The sequence below is a fragment of the Pteropus alecto genome, unplaced genomic scaffold (genome assembly GCF_000325575.1).
Source record: "Pteropus alecto unplaced genomic scaffold, ASM32557v1 scaffold57, whole genome shotgun sequence".
NCBI lineage: Eukaryota > Metazoa > Chordata > Mammalia > Chiroptera > Pteropodidae > Pteropus > Pteropus alecto.
The window spans coordinates 7,726,391-7,748,267 of NW_006442508.1; the positions used below are offsets into that span (position 1 = coordinate 7,726,391).

General features: G+C 36.8%; 1 pseudogene; it reads left to right on the forward strand.

The window, feature by feature from the left end:
- The first annotated feature begins 21,410 nt into the window (after positions 1 to 21,410).
- LOC112471607 lies at positions 21,411 to 21,529 on the forward strand (annotated as a pseudogene).
- The last annotated feature ends 348 nt before the right edge of the window (positions 21,530 to 21,877 follow it).

The following is a 21,877-nucleotide window of genomic DNA, read 5'->3' on the forward strand; positions in this document are numbered from 1 at the left end:
TTAGTACAAGGTAAGAGAAAAGATGCCTCCCTGGAGTGGATGACAGCACAGTTCCTCTGCGTCAGGTAACCTTTCTGTCTGAGAAAGGTCACCAGCAGGGAAGACCGTAGCGAGCTGATAAAATCTGATTTGGTTATTTTGTGTACAGCAGCTTGGGTGATACCAAAACACCCCTTATTCAATGGCAGCAGAGCCCTGTTTTTTTTTCTCAGGAGTGAGGAGACGATAGATTTCTAGTTTCTTGTAGGTAGGAGACTCAGTTAACAGCACCACTGAAAGCCAGCTACTGATATATGGAGACTAAAATGACCTTCCTGGCCAGAGTGCCGCTCAAGAAATGAGAGTCTCTGTGTACTTTGACCTCTCCCAGGCAGTTCTATATCTCACTCCAACAAGTTCATCATTTTAATGACATTTGTAAGGAAAGATGTGATATCTGGCATGTACAAAAATGGAAAGACATTCAATCCTAGAGCAGGATGAAGGAAAAACTCTTGCTTTACAAGGTCAAACATGATGTGAGCAAAATCATCTTTTTAAATTCAGCCTTTTAGTTGAAGTCCATAATACTTCCTTTCCCTAATTTTTTTTTTTTTTGACAAGCCTCATCTGGGAGTTACCAAAGCAAAAGACAAACAGCAGAAGTGTTTATTAAGCCCTTTGTAATTCTCAAAACCTAGAAATGCCTCTGAGCAATAATAATAGAGATATTGTAAAAGTAACCTCCTAAGATTGGTTAAAAGTTTTCATTGTTATATGATTTGATATTGTAGAAAGCATCCCAATACTGGCTATGGAGGGTTATGTACAACTAGTTGGGCTTAAGGGGTTGCTATCTGACTTGAGGATTGAAGAGGCACTGTATATAAGATGTCTGAGTGTATGTCTGTGTGGGTGACATTTCCTTTCCTCAGTCTGGCTCAAGGAAAGGTGCAGCAATCCTTTCACAGAACCTCACCCTATAGATAACCAGTTGCTTATGGCTGCAAGTGCCATTGCAGAGTCATTTCACATGTGGATCACGAGAACAGCACAGGACTGCCAGTCAAAAGGCCTGGCTCAGGGTCCTGGCTCTGCCACTGGCAACTGAATGGCCCTGGACAAGATATTTAACTACCTCTGTTCACTTTGCCTCATCTGTAAGGTCATCTGTCCATTTGTTTCAAAGTTTTGGCATATCTACAGACAGCTGGTTTTAGAGACCCAGTTTATCAACAGAATCTGCATGATTTTTCACTTCCTTAAGTGCCAATATTTCTCAGATTCTGGCTGTTCAGTGAAATCCACTGTGCTTTCTAGCCGAACGGGTGGGCAGAGAAGGAAAGAGGCAGAAAGTCTGGTTAAAATATTGAAAGTGAGAATTGGTGGCATGAGACAATTATATTGACTTTAGAGTTTCCTCCCTCCTTGGCCACAGAAGAGCCCACTCTATTGCCTTTTCTCTGGCCCATATTTTAGACACTGTGACCCAGAGTGAAACCATAAAGAGAACACATGGCTTTTCCTGACCATAATGGCTGAGGGGATTGAAAGGCAGCTCCTTTTCACAATATTATTTCCTTGCACTTTTCAGCTACTGAATGGAAGACCACAAACCAAAAGGTCATCTCAGGAACCAGAACTGAGAGAACCTAGAAAGGAATTCCAACAGGAAGTCAACATGGAGGCATGGCAATGGGCCCTTGAGCCAGGCATCAAGGGAACCAGGAGCATCTGTAACAACACCAGGCACAAAAAGAAACAATTGCTTGAGGTCTCTGAGGTCACAGACACATGGCTCCTGAGCTGAAAGTTCTACTCTTCTTTAAGGAGAGGCTAGAAAGAGAGAGATCTTGCAAAGTGATGGCTGCCTTCCCAGGATAACAGTGCAACTCCGGTTGGAGGGGTGAGATATTGTTTTTCTTTTCTGGATACCTGCTGGGTTCGTCTGTGGTCCATTCAAGTTTGTGGAATCCTCTTGCCCTTCCTGTGTTGCCCCAGACTGCCTGCATCCTCCTTCCTGTATCCTTCCCTCAGTTTGGCTCTGGGACAGCACTTGACTTCTACAACTGAAGAACAGAATTACTCCATTTTCCTCTCTTCTCAGGGGACAGAACTCACTGAGATGCCTTTGTGAGGTCAGAAACACCACACAAGTCTGAATGCTCTGGTTGCTGGAGGTGGTTTTTCCTTTGCTTCTCAGCAGAAGCTTCTTCTACAGTGAGAAGAGGGTCTTTGGGAGGGTATAGTTTTGTGAAATGTTTGAAACTAGGCAGCATTTGCAGATATGAGCTTTTGGGTTAGGGATTTTTTCTGCTTCAGTTGTTAGTGTGCCTTGTAGCTTGTGGTTTCTTTATAGTTAATTTTTTTTATGCTAATAAGAATTTTATTATCACTAAATTAATACATTTTCTGATTTAGTATTTAGCACAGATACCCTAGGAACAATGGCATTTGAAACAGAAAAATCCAGACAAATACTTAGTAAGGTTTTCTTTTGGTGCCAAACTAGGCATTTCTTATTTTTTCTCCAATATTTATTTATGGAATCTTTCGAGCTTTTCCTGGAATATACATATTTTTGCAGAAATTTATCAACCTGTGATTTTAAGCTTAGGTCAGATCCAAGTAACATTTTATTAGATTAATATTACCTGGGAGTTTTAGTCTAGGTTTTCATGAAAAAGCTTTTGATCACTCAAGAGGCTTTGATAGATTAGCACTTTTCTGAGCAAAATAGAATATAAAGATACATCTTGTGTGAAAATATCTGTATGGCAAAACCACCACTAACAAAGCCAGAAAACCAAAGACAAACTATCTTTAATACTCATATCACAGAGGACTTATTTCTTTAATATAGTATTCCTACAAACCAGTGCAAGGAAGATCAATCACCCAGTAGAAAACTGGGCAGGCATGTTAACGAATAATTCACAGAAAAGAAAATTTTATATAACCCTTAATGCAGGGATAAACTTAACCTTTATTCGTGACAAGAGAAATACTACTTACAACTAAAATGAGATGTATCTTTCACCAATCAGATTGATAAAGATAAAATTTTTGAAAACATACTCTCGTTAGTGTAGGGTAACAGAGAATTTGATAATGGGAGTGTAAATTGATACAATATCTAACAAAATTAAATTAGCAATATCTATAAATAACAGGCAAATCCTTTGACTCAATAATTTCATTTTCTAGGAATTTATCCTAAAATAGAGTCACATACATGTGAAATTATGTGTGTACAAGTATATTCTCTGCAACTATTTTAATAATGAAAGATTACCAATTATGAAACTGTATAGGTAAAAAATTATTGTAATTTTTGTACATCTATACAATTGACTATCATGCAGTCATTAAAAAGAATGAGGCAGGCATGTTTGTGCTGAAATGGAGAAGTTCCAGGATACATTGTGAAGAATAAAGCAAAGAATGGAATATGCAGAACATACTACATTAAAATAAAAATTATATATAAATACATATTTTATTATTATATATAAACGTATATAATATTCTACTTGACTTGTATACTGTCAGTGGTTATATATGTGTGCATGTGCATTTGTATATGTATAGACTATCCCTGAATGAATACACAAGAAATGTGATAGAGGAAAAGAAAAATGGGGAAAGAGAATTACTTTTCATTATGTATATTTTGTACATTTTAAAGTTGGTACCATAAAAATTGTTCCCATTTAAAGCTATAAATAAAATTAATTCTAAAATTAATTTTTAAAAGGAGAAAATATTACTTTCGCTTTCAATATTCTGGAGTTCTTCTATTTATCTTGTGGCTTCTAGAAGCAGGTGCCTTGTCTCTCAAGCACACCTGCTCAGCAAGCTTGAGGAAGTCTTCATTTGACCTCTGGGTCACTATCCTTCCATTTTTCCTTCTTAAAATAGAAGACACTTCAAAGTTTATTTAGCCAAGACACTAAGGTTAATCTGGAAAATTTTCTCTGCTATTTCTTCAGTATCTGTGCCCAGTCTTCTTACTCCAAGTTCTTTTCTAGATAGTTAAATTTTTTATTTCATTTAGGCAAAAATCAAGACTTCCTTGCTTCTTTCTCTCTTTTTTTCAGTTGAATAACTATCCTGTATCAGATACTGTACACATTTCTTTACTTTCATATTTTTAATTATCACAACAATCCCATTATGGCTCCATTTTATAGATGAAAAATGGAGTTAGAAGAACTGAAGTTACTTGCTCAAAATTGTGTGTTTAATAAATGGCATTTCATTATATGAAGAGATAAAAAGAAAAAACAGTGATAGCACGGGAATAATTAACCTTCTCCACTTGGAATGAAATATAGAATGTTTAATACAAGTTGTCAGCCTGGGGATGTTTGAGAAATTGCTTAGAAATGACCGGGCTCTAGTATTTTTACTTCTCCTGGAAGGGAAAAATATAAAATGATTTGCTGATAACAATCTGAGTGGAAAATTAACGTGACCTGAAAACATTGAACTGTATGTCTTGGACAGGATCTGAAACTCTAGTCCTCTAGTGTACTGAATCTGTTTGGGTTCAATCAGAGAAGCAATATATGTATATGTTTATGTTTATATATCGTAGATATCTAATACTTGTGTATGAGGTATAGCTCCGTGTCTGATGCTCATACTGTTTTTGTGTCTGATCATGAGCTTGAAGTTCACAGGGCAGGTAGTTGGGAAAAGGAGATAGGTGTCATGTGGGAGAGGATGAAGACGTACTGGAGCCCAAGAAGACTGCTTCCAACCTTGATGCTCTGACATTTCGCAGAAGAAAGTAGGGCCCTTCATCGAGGAGCTAAACACACATCTGGCCCAGGAATGGAAAAAGCTGAAAGAGGACCCAGGGGAAGGGAGTGCAGTTGCAGAGCCAGCTGATGCCTAGTCAATGGGGCAGGTCAGCAGATGACAGTGAGCACAATACAAAAGCACCTGTGCTCAACTACTGAGCACAGGAACCATATTCACCTTTGCTCTTCACTTTTGCTGTCCAAATCTCACACAAAAGTTCCTCGATGGCCTGCACTAACCAGAAACATACAGGAAAGGCAATCCTGGGAAATGTAGTTCAATCAAGCTGACACATAACGAAGCCACCACAGGTATGTTGAAGGAAGGCAGGCCACAGTCTTTAGGGCTCAGGTCTCTCCTGACGCACAGCTTGAGATGCAGCCTTCACTCTCAGACTTTTCTAGGCTTTGTATTTCTTTTCATCTTTTCTTGTTTCTAGGGCAGAGAAGAAGGAAAGTGGAAGATCAGAAACATCTGCTTGCCCCCCTCTCTCTGTCTAGTCATCATTTTTTGAAGTTTACATACAAAGACAAAATGATATTTTCTTAATAAAATAAAAAATGAATTTCTGTTTTCTTCTTGGAGGAATGGGTGAGTATGGAGTTGTTTTTCTCTTATGATAAGCTCTAAAACTCCAAGTAGTTCTGCACTATGCTCCTTGTCACAAAAGAGACTGGTAGTGTCATCTGTAACACAATGGTCTTTCTGCTAGTAGACGAGTTCACACCTGCAATCTTGAGAATGTTCAATCACTTCTTCATTTCAGGTTTGAGAGTTTTATCTCAACCCATGCAGTGCCCATGGTGGGATGGGGACTGGGCTTGGTTTTGCTGGCTTGTTGGCCTTCTCTATGTTCTGCCAGACCCTAGAATTCCTTACATGTTGTGTGCCCATCCTCCCAGTCAGCAGAGAAAGTCCCTTCTGAAATCTCTCTTTACTCTTTTTCCTCCCTTCTCTATAGCTTCTCTGTCTTTCTTATCCCATTGTTTCCTCCTCCACTGACATATAGCCCTTACCCAAAGTTATCAGTCATTTCTTCTCTCTGGTGTGCGAGGGGGCTTCAGATATTGAGGTAGGGAACAGGAAAGGCAAAAGCTCTCAGAGTGGGCTGGACTCCAGATAGAGCATCTTCAAGTTAATCAGACCCCTTGGGGTTAGAAGATGAAACTCTTGTTCTCCTAGCTCATGTACTTCTTTTTGTTCCTTGGGCTTCTCTGCAACCATCCTCTTTTATTCCCTTAGTTGCCTCCTGACTGTCAGCCAGGATTGTGGACACTTTTCATCTAACAAGGTCTCTTGCTAGGCTCTGCCCCCAACCCTCCTCTCTAAATCTCTGGGATTCTAGATTTCTGTTAATCTTATGTGTCAACTTGATTGCACCAAGGGATGCCCAGGTAGCTGGTTAAACATTATTTCTGGGTGTTTCTGTGAGGGCATTTCTGGAGAAGATTAGCATTTGAATTGGTGGCTGAGTAAAGCACATTGCCCTCCTCAACATGGGAGGGCTTCGACCAATCTGTTGAGGGCCTGAATAGACCAAAAAGGTAAAGGAAGATTGAATTCTCTCTCTTCCTGGATGCAGATTTGAGATATTGGTCTTCTCCTGCTCTCAGAGCTCCTGGTTCTCAAGCCTTCAGACTTGGACTGGAATCTCCACCATTGGGACTATCAGCCTCCATAATTGTATGGGTCAATAGCTTATAAGAAATCTCTGTCTGTCTGTCTGTCTATCCATCAATCCATCTATCATCTATCTATCTATCTATCATTTATCTATCATCTATCATCTATGTACCTATCATCATCATCTGTCTATCATCTGTCATCTATCAAATCTATCATCTACCTATTTCTTCATATCCTATTCTACTTCTCTGGGGAACCTTAACTAATAAAGTTTCTATCTTGTTCCCTAACAGTGGATCCTTGCTTTCAGTCTAGTCTTTTCAGGTTGCCCCGTCACTTTAATAGTCTGGCTGTTTCAGTATCCCTAAACTCAGATCATCCTCTGCTCCACACTCTAGGCACATAGATCTGTCCTGTCCTGCTTGTGCTCAGGCCAATAAACTATAACCTCAAGTAGGACCTGACACTCAAACTTCCCTTTCTGAGAAAAGGGTTCAGATGTTAGGCTGGACCTGGAGATTTGAAGGGCTACTGCAGACTCAGCTTTGTGGCAGTGAGGGAGGTGGGTGGCATATGGAAGGAAGAGGCTTTAAAGTTGCTGAGCTGGCTTGAACATAGGTGGCCTTGATGGAATGAATCCTCCAACGTCAAGAGTCAATAATTATGTAGTAGAGTCAGGAAGGAAGGCTGGGTGGCCCAGGAGGGCAGACACCTGGGATTATGAGAAAATGGGCACTAGAGTGATGGCAAATGGAGAAAAAGGACATTTCTTTCTAGAGAAGTAGATTATGTTTTGTTGTCTTCCCTAGGCTAAGATAATAGGAAGGGACTTTAGTCATGAAATTCAAACCAAGAAAGGAGCTAGAATTTCAATCATATGTGTAAAATTTTTCTAAGTTTTACTTTAGAAATGGTTAAGAATTCATTATACCAAAGATAGAGAGCTCTAATTCTGAACAAATTCATCATCTCCATTATTGTTAATATTCTTAGGTGTAGATAACAGTAACGTATATATGTAGGAGAATGCTCTTATTATTGGAGATGCATTTTAAAAATAAGGGTGAAGTATTATGATATCTGTGACTTGCTTTAAAGTAGTTCAAGAAAATGAACATATATATATATATGTATGTATATTTATATATAGTAGATAAAGCAAACATGACAATAATGTTAATTATTGAATGCTGGGAGAAGGTATGTAGGTGTTTATTTTACTCTTCTCTTAATTTTTCTCTGTGTTTGAAATAATAAAGGACTGAGAGAAATGTCAGTTCTTACTGTCTTCTCCGGACCAACATACAACTGGTTTTATCCTCTTTTCTTGTGACACCCTTTAACTGCTGGAAACCATTTTGCACCAAGGAGACACTCCCCAGCAGGTGAAGGCACAGATGAGTGGAAATCTCATTGCCTTTGACCCTTTTTTTTGCTTGGCTAACCATGTCAGTTTCATATCTGTAATGCCTATAATGAGGATTTGGGTCACTTAATCATCCTGAGGCCTCAGGTGTCCCCCAGAATCTCTCTAATGCGGGGCAACAAAATTTATGGTGGAATGTGATGGAGAAAGAGCTACAAAGTCTAGATGACAGTTTATAGCAGGAATTAATATAATCCAAAGAATTCTATGGAAACATGGCAATTCAAAGCTGTAGTGGTTAATTTCATGGACTCTGGAGTCTGATTGCATGGGGATGTGGTTTCCAGATCCATCACTCATCAATTTTATTATTGTGGACAAATTACTAATCTGTTTATGCCCCTTTCCCTCATTTGAAAACTGGGAGATAGAAGCAGAATCTACCTGCTTTGGTGATAGTATAAAATTAAGAAATTGATCCATATAAAGTATGTAAAATATTGCCTGGAACTAGCAGCTCTCTATGAATGTTGTTGTTATTATTATCATCATCATTATTATTATTATTATCATTTTGTTCTCAGTTTATTTGCAGCTTTGATGTTCTCTTTGCCATTAAATTAATTAATTCAGTAAATAGTTATTGAACACTTGCTACTGTATGTATCTGGTGATGGAGGTCCAGAGAGAAATAAGATTTTATTGTGCCTGTTATTGGAGGTAAACAAGACTCAAAGCCAGTGGCTTCCAGGCCAGAGGGGAGGGGGCATTGGATTGCCATTTAGGACAGGTTCAGTCCTTCATCTTGATTACATCTTCCTGAGAATTAGAAAGCTCCTGGATCCAGAACACTCTGCATTTCCCTTAGAAAAGAATAAAGAGCTCCCTCGAATTAAAGATGGTGGTGCAGGAGGTAATATTTTTGAATGTTTTCCTTGGAAAAAGAAAAAAGAAAATTAACTTCAGTCTGATCTACCTGATGAAACTCAAAGAATAAAAGTATGATTCATGGTTGGTTTTTCATATTTCTATATTTTACTAATTAATTTGAAAGATAAATAAAATCATGACTATTTTAGGAAAAACAGATAAAAGCAATATTAAAGTGAGCTAAAGCATGTCAAGTTAAGTCTAGTGCAGATAAGGGAATTGTAAGAGGAAAGTGTTTAGTTTTGTAAAATACTGTCCCTTTGACAAATGTTCGTGGTTTGTATATGAAATAGCTTAAATCACTGATCACACCAGCATCAAAACATGCCTGAACTTCAAGTGGTTTCGTACATATTTAGTGGTCTCTATTTTTTGTGTTCCTCTAAGGAAGCTAAATAAAATAACTAAGATCAAATAATTTTAATAAAAACAGGATTGAGAGTCTCCTGAGACACACTAGAATGCATTATGATGACTAGTATAATAGATCACCATCTTCAGCAATGACAAAGCAAAAAGAGACGGGAGTGACGCAAGGAGCGGGGACAGGGGCTGCCAGACGGTGTGGGGGGATGTTTCCTGCCTTTGGCTTTTTGTTAAGTGTTCAAGCCAATTTTTCTGTACTAGCTGGTGGTTGTTTCCATTCTCTTGTGCCTTCAATAGTTGGTGAGGGCCTCCTTTGTGCAATGTGCCCTCCAACGTTTAAAGGAGTGTCACAAGAAGTCCTGTTGAGTTCTCCAGGGGTTTTTTCCCTCTAAATAAAAATAATTGAACTGAGCCTAATATCAGTTGCATAAACATGCTGGAGATATAGGCATAAATAACTTATTGGTTATGATTTTATTCTTTAAGGATAATAGATGGGATACATTTTTCAATCTTCTTTTTCCCAAGATGCTAACACCTTCTTACAGCTGAATTTCCTGAAAAGACATTAGCTCTAAACAAAAGAGCAGATGAGGTCCTTTAATTTGAAGTTCCAGAGAGTTCCTGTACACAGGTGAATTCTGTAGCAATTTAAATGGTTTGTGAAGAGCTACTGACTGCTGACGATTTTTACAGTTCTTTCATTGCCTGATTCCTTTGACTCTTGAAGGTATCAGCTTTAGGAACAACTTGAGAAAATACTTTAATTTATGGGAGGTCATCGTCTGCACATCTTGTGTTTTATGTGTTTCAATGTTCAGGAACAGAGAATCACTTTATGTTGCTATGACTCTCATTCTTATCAAATTAAAAGGAACATGTCTTTTACATAAAAATAAAGTATTTTTTGGTTTTCTATAAAATGCTGAAAAACTTTAACATCCCTAATTTCCTGTGTGTTAGCTATGAATATTTTTAGTACTTGAGTGATGGAGTCATGAAGCCACAAAAGTTTAAGAGGTAGGATATGATAGAGAATCTATTCTGCACCTGAGAACTTTAAAATAGGTGTGTGGAAAATGAAAATTCTCCACTGTGAACCACTGTGGCAATGGACATTACCTAGATTTCATTAAGTAGTAAGATTGTTAGCTCACAGCTCTTTAACAACATCTAGAGAATAATGTTCCTTTGTTTTTAAATGGGCTGCCGTTTCTCTTCTTTGCCTTTCTAACTCTTGCACATTCTGCAAATTCAGTTTAACTACTGCCTCCTCAAGGAACCCTCCCCTGACTCTTTCCAGGTGAGTGGCATGGCCTTTCAAGGCTTCCCTTGAGCTCTATGCAGCTCTCTTATATAGTCCTATGTCATATTTGCTGGTTTCTTTGTAGCTGCATCCCCAAATCCCAAGAGACTGCAAGATCTTTGAGTTAGGGTCTGTATTACATTTAGAGTCTGCGCCCCCAGCACTTGGCAGAGTGTCTGGCACATAGTAACAATGCCAATGAATGGCTGGTGAATAAATGAAAGCTTGCATCCTGCCTTCCCTACCCTTGGGTAACTCTGAAGAAAGATAAACTAGATTTGAGATTTTATTGCATAATTAAATTACACTGTCAAAACAATTTTTAAAGCTGAAAGGAAATTCAGAGATCAGTTTCAGGAAATTGAGGACTAGAGAGGTGAAGAGAGTTGGCCAAGGTCATGCAGCTGTTTAGTGGCAAACTGGGACCAAAGCCCAGGTCTCCTGCTGGCCAGTGCTAGCCCAAATATGAGGAAGCTTAGTTATTTCCTCTTAAAAATTATTTTGGAATCCAGGTAGAAAGACTTAGCAATCTAAAGATGCAACGAGGAGACGGCAAATTAAAATTGCTTAGAGGGAATGAATCTAATGGCATTATTCAAGACTCTGGAAATGCCAAGAGAGGAGGCTGAGACAGGCTCACAGCTGATTTCTTTTGACAGGGCCATTGGCCTTCAAGCCAGTGTTTGCTGGCCACACTCTAAAGAGGGTGGATATCTGAACAGGACAAATTTAGCAACCATCTCTGCCACGCAGATTTGGGTTGAAAGACAAATGTCAAGTTAAAAAAAAACTAATCAATGTGTTTATATCCTTATATTTATTAAACAAGGGATCTGAAATATTTCTCACTTTAAATGTTAAATATGATGGATGTAAAGAACAAGGTTATTTTTGCTTCCTACCTCATCAGTTCAGAAAGCAATTCAGATTATTTCCAGAACAAGCTCCATAGAGAAAAAGTACTCTGATTTTTGAATGAGCATTGAAGTTGAAGTTAACAAATGAGTGATTAAACATTGGGAAGGCTTTGTGAATATTTAGCAGAAAGATGGCAAACCGATACCAGTGATAATTATGAAATACATATTTATTTCAGATGTATATATACATATATAGAGAATAAAATATGTATGTATTTAAATATATGTGTGTGCACATGTGTGTAGAAAATAAAGACACCATGATATTAAAAATAACTATATACGATCAGCGACTTTTTTCATATTTTTATTTTTAGATACTTTAATAATTTTAACTATAAAATATATTACTTCTATAATTAAAAGTGAACGATTACTTTAAAATTTGTAATAATCCACCTTTGCATTTCAGATATAGATTTTGGACCTTTTTGTTTTTAGTTTTCTCAATCTTTTATTTATTAGGATTTAGTGCCATAAAATAGAGCTTTTCATGTAGATGTGAAAAATGAACAAAGAGTTATGGAACATGCAGTCATGCCAGAAGACAGTCATGGTCACATTATATATCAGTCTGATATCGTGTATTTTTTAGAGTGGGGTTCAGAAAGAAGAGAGATATACAGTAGTTGAATGTATTGGAGTATTTACTCTGAATAAATCTGGGAGGTCCTGTGAGTTAGAAATGTAATTAGTCAAAAGTTTTTGCAGGAAAAGACTGCCATTCCAAGTGAACTGAAAAAGAGGTTTAGTCTTTTAGTTTCACTTCATTTTTGATTGAATCCAAGCAAGCTTCTAGTTCTTGAGTAAGAAAAGTATATTTATGTTATATGTACATATTATGTTGTTCTAAATTAAAATTTTTATTATCTTGCAATTTTGGACATTGAAAAAAGATTTTAGTTTCAGGTGCCCTTACAAATTTAGAAAAAAACATATAGAGACAGTCAGTTCAAATTCATGAAAATCAGAATTAGCAGTTAAAACTCTATTAGTACTTTAGGATTTAATACCACAAAATTAATAATGCTCTGTTTAAAAGAATGCCTGATTTAATAAACTGATAAATAATTTGTAAATGACATACTTTGTGCATGTAAATAGTTCCATCTATTTTGACCTTGAAAATGCTTAGAGACAGTTTTTAGAATAAATTAAAATTTCTTTGCCTTGTTTGCATTACTAAATTTTTTAGCAGAAGAAGAAAGTATAAAGTTTTAATAGAAACAGAGTGCTACAATGGACTTGGGAGGTAAGCAAACCTCTCCATTTTATAGCTGAAATAGATACCTAGAGGTTAAGTTATCTGTCCACCCTAATAGTTAAGGAATAGCAGGTTTGTTACTAGATCTGTTACTAAAGTGGATTGCTAGTATTATTTCATTTCGGGTATAGTGAAAAGAAAATCAAACATTTATTTTGTATTTTCCAAGATAATCCTCACAGAAATCTTCTGAAGTGAAAACCACTTGACTTAGGAAGGCCAAGTATCTTGCCTAAGGTCACATGGCTGACTATTACTGGAGTTGTGATCCTAAACCAGGACTATCTCAAGCAATGACACTTAAGAGATTAAGTGGAAGAAATATTTCCAGAATCGTGGAATAAGGATTTATGGAAATCCACTCCTCAGTAAAAGCAAGAATAACAATGGCAAAATTTTCAAAAGTAACTTTTTCAGAATTCTAGAAATTATTAAAAATTTTGCACAAATCTTAGGAGTGTATATTCAAGAAAAATGGCTGAATCTTGATAAGGACAGCACAATTTGTGCCATTTTAACCTTCTCTATTCTTATCCATCTCTCCCCGGCTCCATGATAGCCTTGAATAAAAGCAGCCTTAGCTTTTATTTCACAGTAGCTGTGAAAACTAACAGCCTTGCAGCCCCTGAAGAGGGCTGATGTGTTTGGAGCTCCCCCAAAGCTCCATATCTAGAGATTTATCATGATTTAAATTGCCTGATGGTTCCCTGAAAACCTCATTTCCAGACTTTATCTTTATTTAACTCGACTCAGACCTTGCTCAGTGAGAAATTCCTTCCACCAGGATATTTGTTGAAAATAATCAAAGGCAATTGTTTAGCATTACAACTGCTGGAGGCAGTGATACCGGGTGGGGATTTCCAAAGGGAAAGTCTGAAGAAAGAGAGGTCGATAGGGGACTTTGGAAAGCTCTAACACATTACTAAGAGTCTAGAGGGCCATACACATGTGCATGACCGGGAAAGAGAAGGCATTAATCTCTAGCCTCTGGCTGAACTTGGAGTTCTGTAAAAGCAAGTAGTAAAAGCTAAAGAAGAATCGTAAACTGCCACAGTGTTGAAATCATGCCACACATACACAAAGAACCTCTCAGAAAAGAGTGGAAAACTTATCGGTTCAAAGCATTTAAGAAAATATCTGTTCAATCATTAAGTGACCGCTAAGCTAACCAAGAAAATACATTTCAGTGGTTTCAAGTGAAAAAAACATAGATTTTACAGAATTAGTTAGGAAAGTGACTAAGCAAACACATAAGTAACAACAACAATGAACAGCAATAACAACAAACCCTAGAAAGGAGGAGAATCTTATTTTAGAGATTGCCACATTGTATTATTTAAAATATCCAGTTACCAACAAAAAATGTCACATGCAAAGAAACAGGAAAGTATGGACCATACACAGGAGATAAAGAAGTTAATAGAAACCATCCTTTTGGAAGTCCAACTGTTGAACTTACTAGACAAAGACTTTAAATCAGCTATTATAAATATGCGCAGAGACTTAAAGGAAACAATATCTAAGGAATTAAAAAAATATATGAATGCAAAGACCACATATTGTATAACTCCATTTATATCAAGTGTTTGAAGTAGACAAATCCATAAAGATGAAAAGTAAATTAGTAGTTGTTAGGGCTTAGGATAAGGGGAATGGGGAGTGACAGCTATGAGTTTCTTTCTGTGGTAATAAAAATGTCCTTATAATTAGGAAGTGATGATGGTTACAGAACTCTGTGAATTTACTGAAAACCACTGAATTGAATACTTTAAAAAAGGTGACTTTTATCTGGGCATGGTCTTACATGCCAAGATCATGTAATTTGCCATCTAATCGTTCAGTTGCCAAACTGAACATATAAAATCATTGGAGCACATAAGATAAATGTTTTCAAGGAATCAAAGTATTATAATGTAAGTTTTAAAAAATGAATCAATACATTTATGAATTTATACTATGCTATCTTGTTCTATATCTGATCTCTTCACTTTCTAAACACATTTGCTTATATTTTTGAAATTTGTGAGGATTCTGTTCTGTTTTCTATCTACACAGCTAACATTTAGTTGTGTCTTTGCAGGTGAATTCTTCAGAAAAAATGACCTTTTATACACTTCCCCGTCCACATCCTCACAATCTATAGCCCTTTAGAAATCAACATCATCCCAATTCAGCATCTCCTAGCAAAATCTGAAGAAATGAGTATAAAAGTTGACATTTGGGCCTAGAGTAAGCTTGAAGAGATGTCGAAGGTGCTTGGTCCAATTAAAATCATGGCATTAACAAGAAATGATTTTCCTAAGAACTTCAGACTTGATTGACAAGATTTTCAGACTTATAAGAGAGTTTTTTTTTTTTTGCTCTAGGAAATGGCCATGTGATGATGAGCCAACATTGAGACTTGTGTGATTAAAGGAACTTTCAAAAAAGTTTAGGCTTAAAAAAACCTATAGGTTTTTCTCTCCCTACTCCCCATCTTGTCAAATTATATAAAAATTAAATGGAGTCTAGTAAATATTACACACTTTATAAGAAAAACAAATTTTTTTTCATGCTGAATAAAAGACGATCTATAGTTTTATAAAAATATTGTCATCGGAATTCTACTATTTGCCATGATCTAAAGAAGTTTCAAAATATCTCACTAGATTTAAACAGAATTTTACTTGTAGAACATGGAATACCAAATTTTTGGAACTAAAGTCTTATAAATATCTACTGGGGTTTTTGGAAAGGAAAAGCAGCGTAATCTCTTATGATCGCACACATTAAAAGGATGAATAAACAATAGAGATGAGCCAGCAGACTCAAGGATTCTAAAATGCTCAGATAATGATCAGCACTGTGGGGCTGCACACTTCCTGGAGAATAGAATAATGCTAGGGTCAAATCCACCCATCCTGGGCATAGCTGGACTGTTCAATATGACTAATCTCAAGACTGAACTCATGTGTGGCCAAATGACCATGGAAATTCACATCTGGGCATGACTTTTATCCAAGCTTATCAAGTTTGAAAAAAAGAGTATTTTTTTTTGAGCTAGCTACTTTGAGCTATCAGTCTTGTTGCTGAAAATGATGTGTCTTGTTTGGGGGATAATAGTTTACAGACTTCTAGTAGTATCTCAAGAAAGTCTTCAATCAAACAGACTTTTGCTGGGACTTTATAACGTGACCTGAGGAAGAATATTCAATACTGTGTGCAGGTTTTTGTGTTGCTAATGTTTATATGTTAACACATTTCATGTTACATGTTAATGATGATGGTCATATCTGCATAGAGTGTTTTAGAAGTAACAAAAAATTTTTACAGACAGAATTTTACTTTGTCACACAACCAGCTTGTGAGGTATCCAGGGCAAATATTTTTTTAAATGTACTTTAAAACATATTTTTAAATCTTTATTTTACACATAAGAAAACTGAAGCCTAGAGGACTTGAACTCTGTTTGTCATTAGTGGATTGAGGCCTAGGTCCAGGTCTCTCGACTCCAATTTTAGAACATTTTGCATGACCATGTTCTCAATCTGGGCCACACATTAGAATCATCTGGATGGTGTTTAAAAAAACCCTCATGCCCTGGCTGAATCCCAGACCAACGAAATCAGGATAGCTCGGCACAATACTCAGGCAAGAGTATTCCACACAGCTCCTCAGATAACACCAATGTACAGTCAAGTTTGAGAACCATGTTCTATGATATCATATTTCCTCATTAGTGAAAAGTGGCATTGAGAAGTTATAATACATGAGGCCCAAATGTGACACTACAAAGATTTTAAGATATTTATTGTTTTACTCAACAATTATTTATTGAGAGGCACTATTCTAGAAGATACCACAGTAAACAAGACAAAGTTTCTGGCAGTCTGGTTCTCTCACTGGCATGATTATCAATCACCTTGGTTAGACAGAGTGACCTCATACGACACTGAATGTTCCTCACTCTCGCATCGCTTCTTAATTTGACTGTGATGTTAGTCACTTTCTTCCTACATGAAGATTCAAAGCACCACAATAGCAGTGAGAGGCATGAACACTAAGAAATCTTCCATTGTGTAAAAATGCATGTGAAAATCTTTCTCAGAGCTCAGTGTAAAGAAAAAAATCTGCTGCTGCTGCCTGATCTGCTTCTTTTGTTAGATAAGGAGAGCCACGTAATCCATCATGCTCTTCTTTCTGACCTGGCTACTAGGAGGCTTGGAACTAAGCTTTGTGTATAAGCCTGGTTGGTTCCTTCACTGTATCTCTTTTGGCACATTTCCCTCTGTATCAGTCAGGGTCTTGATCTTCCTGACACTTAAACAAGGTCATTGTGGAGAGATTAATGACAATCTGTGGTAGGTTAAGGGAAACCAACAAGTTATAGTGAAATATCCTGGAGCCAGCTACAGCTGGAAGTGAGCCATTGCGGCCTGATCAGGAAGAGAAATGAGAGGCAGCAGTTGCTGGATCATAGGAGGAGCTTGAAATCATAGGAGAGGGCTACTGTATGGGAGCTGAGCTGCTGGTGGAGGACCACAGCCTCTGCCAACCCAAGGCACTGCAAAGAAGGCGCCTGGAGCAAACATCCCAGTGTCTATCTCCTCCTACCCTTTAGTCCATTGTCAGGGATGGCCATTGGCTAAACCAGACAGAAATCAGAGGGCAAAGAAGCCCAACTGGTAGACTCCATAGAAGTCAGTGTCCCAGGACACCGAGCAGGTAAAAGATGTGTGTCTTTTATTTTTTGCCAATTATCTCATGTTCTTTTAAAATTTAAAATTAGGCTGAGTATAAAAAAATAAATAAGTTTAGAAATGGCAGTAAAATCCTGAAATGACATCATTTGTTGTAGCTGACAACACATAAGACCATCACCATCTTCCTACATGTCCATATTCAGATTTTAGGACTTCCTGAGGGAAGTAAGCCAACTCTGGCATCTTTATGATTGAATCACTTCTCTTTGTATCTCTCATCCATATATCTTTGGATAAACTAGAGGGCTGAGTTTTTTTCTGACATATCTATATATTGCTCTTTAAGGATTTGACTGGAGTAAATTCTCCTGTTGTGGTTTTTAAACTCAGCTACGTAAGCCCAGAACTTCATGTGCCATTTAGAAATTTTTATTTCTTTTTTTACATGTTCTTTGATTAAGATTTTGAAAACACAAAAAGTATAAGAAGATAACCACTATAAACACTTGATCATATCCTTTCTATGTCTTTATGTTTACTTATTTGTTTCTTTTATCACCACCAAGACCACTATCACCACCATTATCACAACAACAGCACTTATTAAGAATCTGGCATTATTCTAAGTACTTCACCATATAAAGTGAAAAACTCTTATAATCTTCACTTTACACCTAAGAAAACTGAGGCAGACAAAGGTTGTGTAATTTACCCAAGGTCACGTGACAAATGAGTGGTAGGACTGGATTTGGAACCAGAACACTGTGGCCAAAATGCTCACGTTCCACGTCACAAAAGAATGATATGTCATCAGTTAAAAACAGGAGCAGCAAAAGGAAAAATAAGGGTAAGCCCATAAAATGGAATCAGGAATTGACTAAAATTTCTAAACCATAAAATCCTTTATCCTTGCTTCTGGCACTCTACAAAGTTTGCTCTAAGTTCACAAGCTACCGATTCTAAAAAGAGAGCCTGGTCACTTACCAAATGCTTGGTGTTCATAAGATTAAAAAAAACAGATAAAATGATCAATAGAAATACTGTGATTGTTGATATTGTGACCCAGCAGAGGTAATTTTATAGATACTTGGCCATTGTGTAATGTAACTAATGACGTTATTTATTCATTCATTTATTATTTCATTATTATTAAGCACCTACTCTGGGTCAGTCATTGCTCTAGGTATCAGCAATACAGTAGTTAATAGTGTTTATGTTAGGAATCTTACACTGCAATGGAAGAGACAGACAATAAGCAAGCAAATAAATTAAAAATATATCATGTCAAGCAAGGAGAGAGTGCCAGAGAGGAGAAGGGAAGGCCTGCCTCAGCAACATTCCAGCTGGTGCAGATGATGAATTTCGTGGTGTGTGTTTGGTAGCACCCATCAATAAAGACCAAGTGGAATTCAAGAAAGGCAGTTTCATGGAAGATCAGCACAACCTTTGATCAATCTATAGATTTTAGATCCTAATGAAAAACAGATGGACTTCATATCCTATAATTAATCATTGGTAAATATAGTTTAAAAATATTTTTTGTCCAGGAATTTGGTAACCATTGTGTAGTATAGTAGTGAGGTCTACCCCTAATGAGTGCCTGGAGTTAAATATGGAGCAGTGATTCTCAAACTTGAACTTATATTGGAATCCCCAGGTAGGTATATTAAAACATAGACTACCAGCCTGCCCCAAGAGTTTTTGGTTTAGAGAGTCTGAGATGAAGCCCAATAATTTGCATTTCTAATAAGCTCCCAGCTGCTACTGCTGCTGCTACTTCAGGGACGATTCTTTGAGAACCATTGCTACTGACCTATTACTCTAAAGAGACAGTTCAGGTGGTGACTGTGGTGCAGACTGTGGCAGTGGGTAGGGTAGGGTTGAAAGCCTCTTAGAGAAACTAAGAGGTTTAACCTAACCCGTCTTCTTAGAAAGATATTCCATTATTTAGTTAGAAGTGAGCTGAAGAAGTGCTTGCCCCAAGTAGGGCCAGGCTTTTTCCTGGGGACATTGTTTTCAGAGGGCAACAAAGCACAGACAAATAGGTATTTGAAGTGCTATTGCATTAGCCTGGCCAAAAATGCTTTAGCCTGGAAAACTTTCAGGAAGATGCAAACCTACATTTTATGCAGGTAGAAATATATCACAGAGTCATAAAATTGTATTTTATACTTTTAAAAAACCCTTAGAAATACACGTGAAACTTTTCCAAATTAATAAAAGGCTCTCTTAAACATCATTTTAATAGATACATAACATTCCGTGGTGTGATTATATGAAATTTCCTGAACCATTTCCCTTCTGGAGATTTCCACTGTTTTTGCTATGACAAATAACGATATAATAAATATCTGTGCACATAGATTTTTGCCCACATTTCTAATTATTCTAGATTACTCAAAGTGGACCTGCTCAGTCAAAGTGAGTCAAAACATCTCTAATGTGCTTGAAACATATTTTCATTTGCCATGTCTATGCAGGTATTTCAATGCGAATACTGTTTCAAGGACAGTGTGACTTTGGCTTACTTCTTTGCCGTTTGAATAAGACTAAGCCTTCTTGTTTTCAAAAATAAAAAGCATGTGATTCATCTAGAAGGAAAAGAAATTTCACATCAAAGTCTTCAAAGAAAATTTATGAAAGTCTCTTTGAAGAGGCAGCAAACAGAAAGCTCTGCTACACAATACGTGGCAAAATTTCCTAAACACCATCTCTAAATATTTCTCTTTCCCCAGGGATGCATCTTTAGCACAACTGCTCCTAGCCTCCTTCCCCAATCTCTAATCTCTCTAACCTCAGCTGATCTCTCGCTCGTGCTTCTGCCTTCTCAGGTCTACACTCGTTTCGTGTAAGTAAACATAAATTCTCTAGTTTTTTTAAAAATCGATTTCCAGCCATAACCTTGATTAGTGCAACAAAGGCCCAGAAATTGATTGAGCAAAGAATTCTCTTTAGGAGGCTTTGGAGAGGAAACCCTGTGAAAACTGCTGGAATGTACTGCAGCTGGTTTTGGCCAACGGCTCTGGCATTGGCCCCACTGTTGAAAGGCTGAATAGCTAAATGTTTCTTCAGCACCATTTCTGGCCTCCCTGAACTCGTGTAGCCTCAATGATTGCATGACTGGATGCGTTCCAGTCACATCCCTTATATCTAATCATGTAACAAAGTCAACAATGTGAACAAAGCATATCAGTCAACTTACTAACATTTGAGTATTAATTTTTAAACGTAAGGAAGCACTGTTGATGTAACTTGGAGCAAAAATCTCTTTATGTATTTTACATGCTGAAATTCTATTATTTCTTTGAAGTATGTCTACCCTTACTGATTTCAAGAATGTAATATTGTAATGATTACTAATTATTATAAAAGCTAGCAACTTTATGGAAAAACAAGAGTTTTTAAAAATTAAATAGGTAAATCAATTCACTGTCAGTATAAACATTATGAGAGTGTATTAGCTAGATAACTTTAGGAAGAACTTTATATCCTTTTCTAGCCAACGATTGCCTATAAAAATTAAAATGATATCAATTTGAATAATAGAGCTCAGTTTTATTTATAATTAGAATCTTTTTTTTTTCTCCTGATGACACTAATCTTAGGGAACTGTTCAAAGAATACATAAATCTATTGAAAATGTTTGTTAGGCCAGAATAAAATATGCTGCATGTATTTCCTGATGCAAGGATCATGTGAGTCAGATCACAGGAATGTATGTCAATGGCACTCTGAAAAAATTGCCATTACACTGCAGTATTTACTATTACTTCCAGGAGATCCCAACCTAATATGAGTTTTAGCTCCATGAATCAATTTTCCTAGGACCAGATCATCTCTGGATTAACCATACAACAAGTTTTTTTTTTTTCTTTTAACTTTGACCCCCTTCACCCATCTTTTTAGAATCTTTATGGAATCATTTGGCGTACTAGCATTAAACCAAATAACCTTAAAGAAATTATTTAATTTTTAGTGATTTAATCTCATTTAGGCTAGACTGGCTCAAGGAAAAGACCTTTTTAAGTGTATCTGTGAATGAATAAAAAGCAGTCTGCCAACTTTTCAATCGCAAAATTTTACAAGGAACAAAACCTTCATAATCAAATACAGCAGCATCATTGGTAAATAATCACAGATCCAGAAATAAGAAAAATATATTGTCTACAGCCATGCTACCCTGAACAAGCCTGATCCCGTCTGATCTCAGAAGCTAAGCAGGGTCGGGCCTGGTTAGTGCTTGGATGGGAGACTACCTAGGAAGACCAGGTGCTGTAGGTGTAAAAAATAAAAAAATAAAATAAGGGATTGTAAGCTGATAAGGTCCTTGCAACCTGTGAAGTCAACCAAGGGTTGCCTCGCCTAAAAAAAAAAAAAGAAAGAAAGAAAAATAAAAACTATGATTAAAACAAGAAAGCACTAGAGAAAAATAAAGTATCTAAAAAACTTCTTTCTCCTCTCTAGTTTAAAGTGACTAGTGTAGTAGATGTGAAGGCAAGTGACCCCAGAAGTAATCTAGTAACTGACAAATCTCAGAAATTATTGCTCCAAATCTTAACAGTAAATTTTTACAATTGAGTTAATAAAAAGATTAGGCAATAATTATAACAACAATAACAACAACAACAA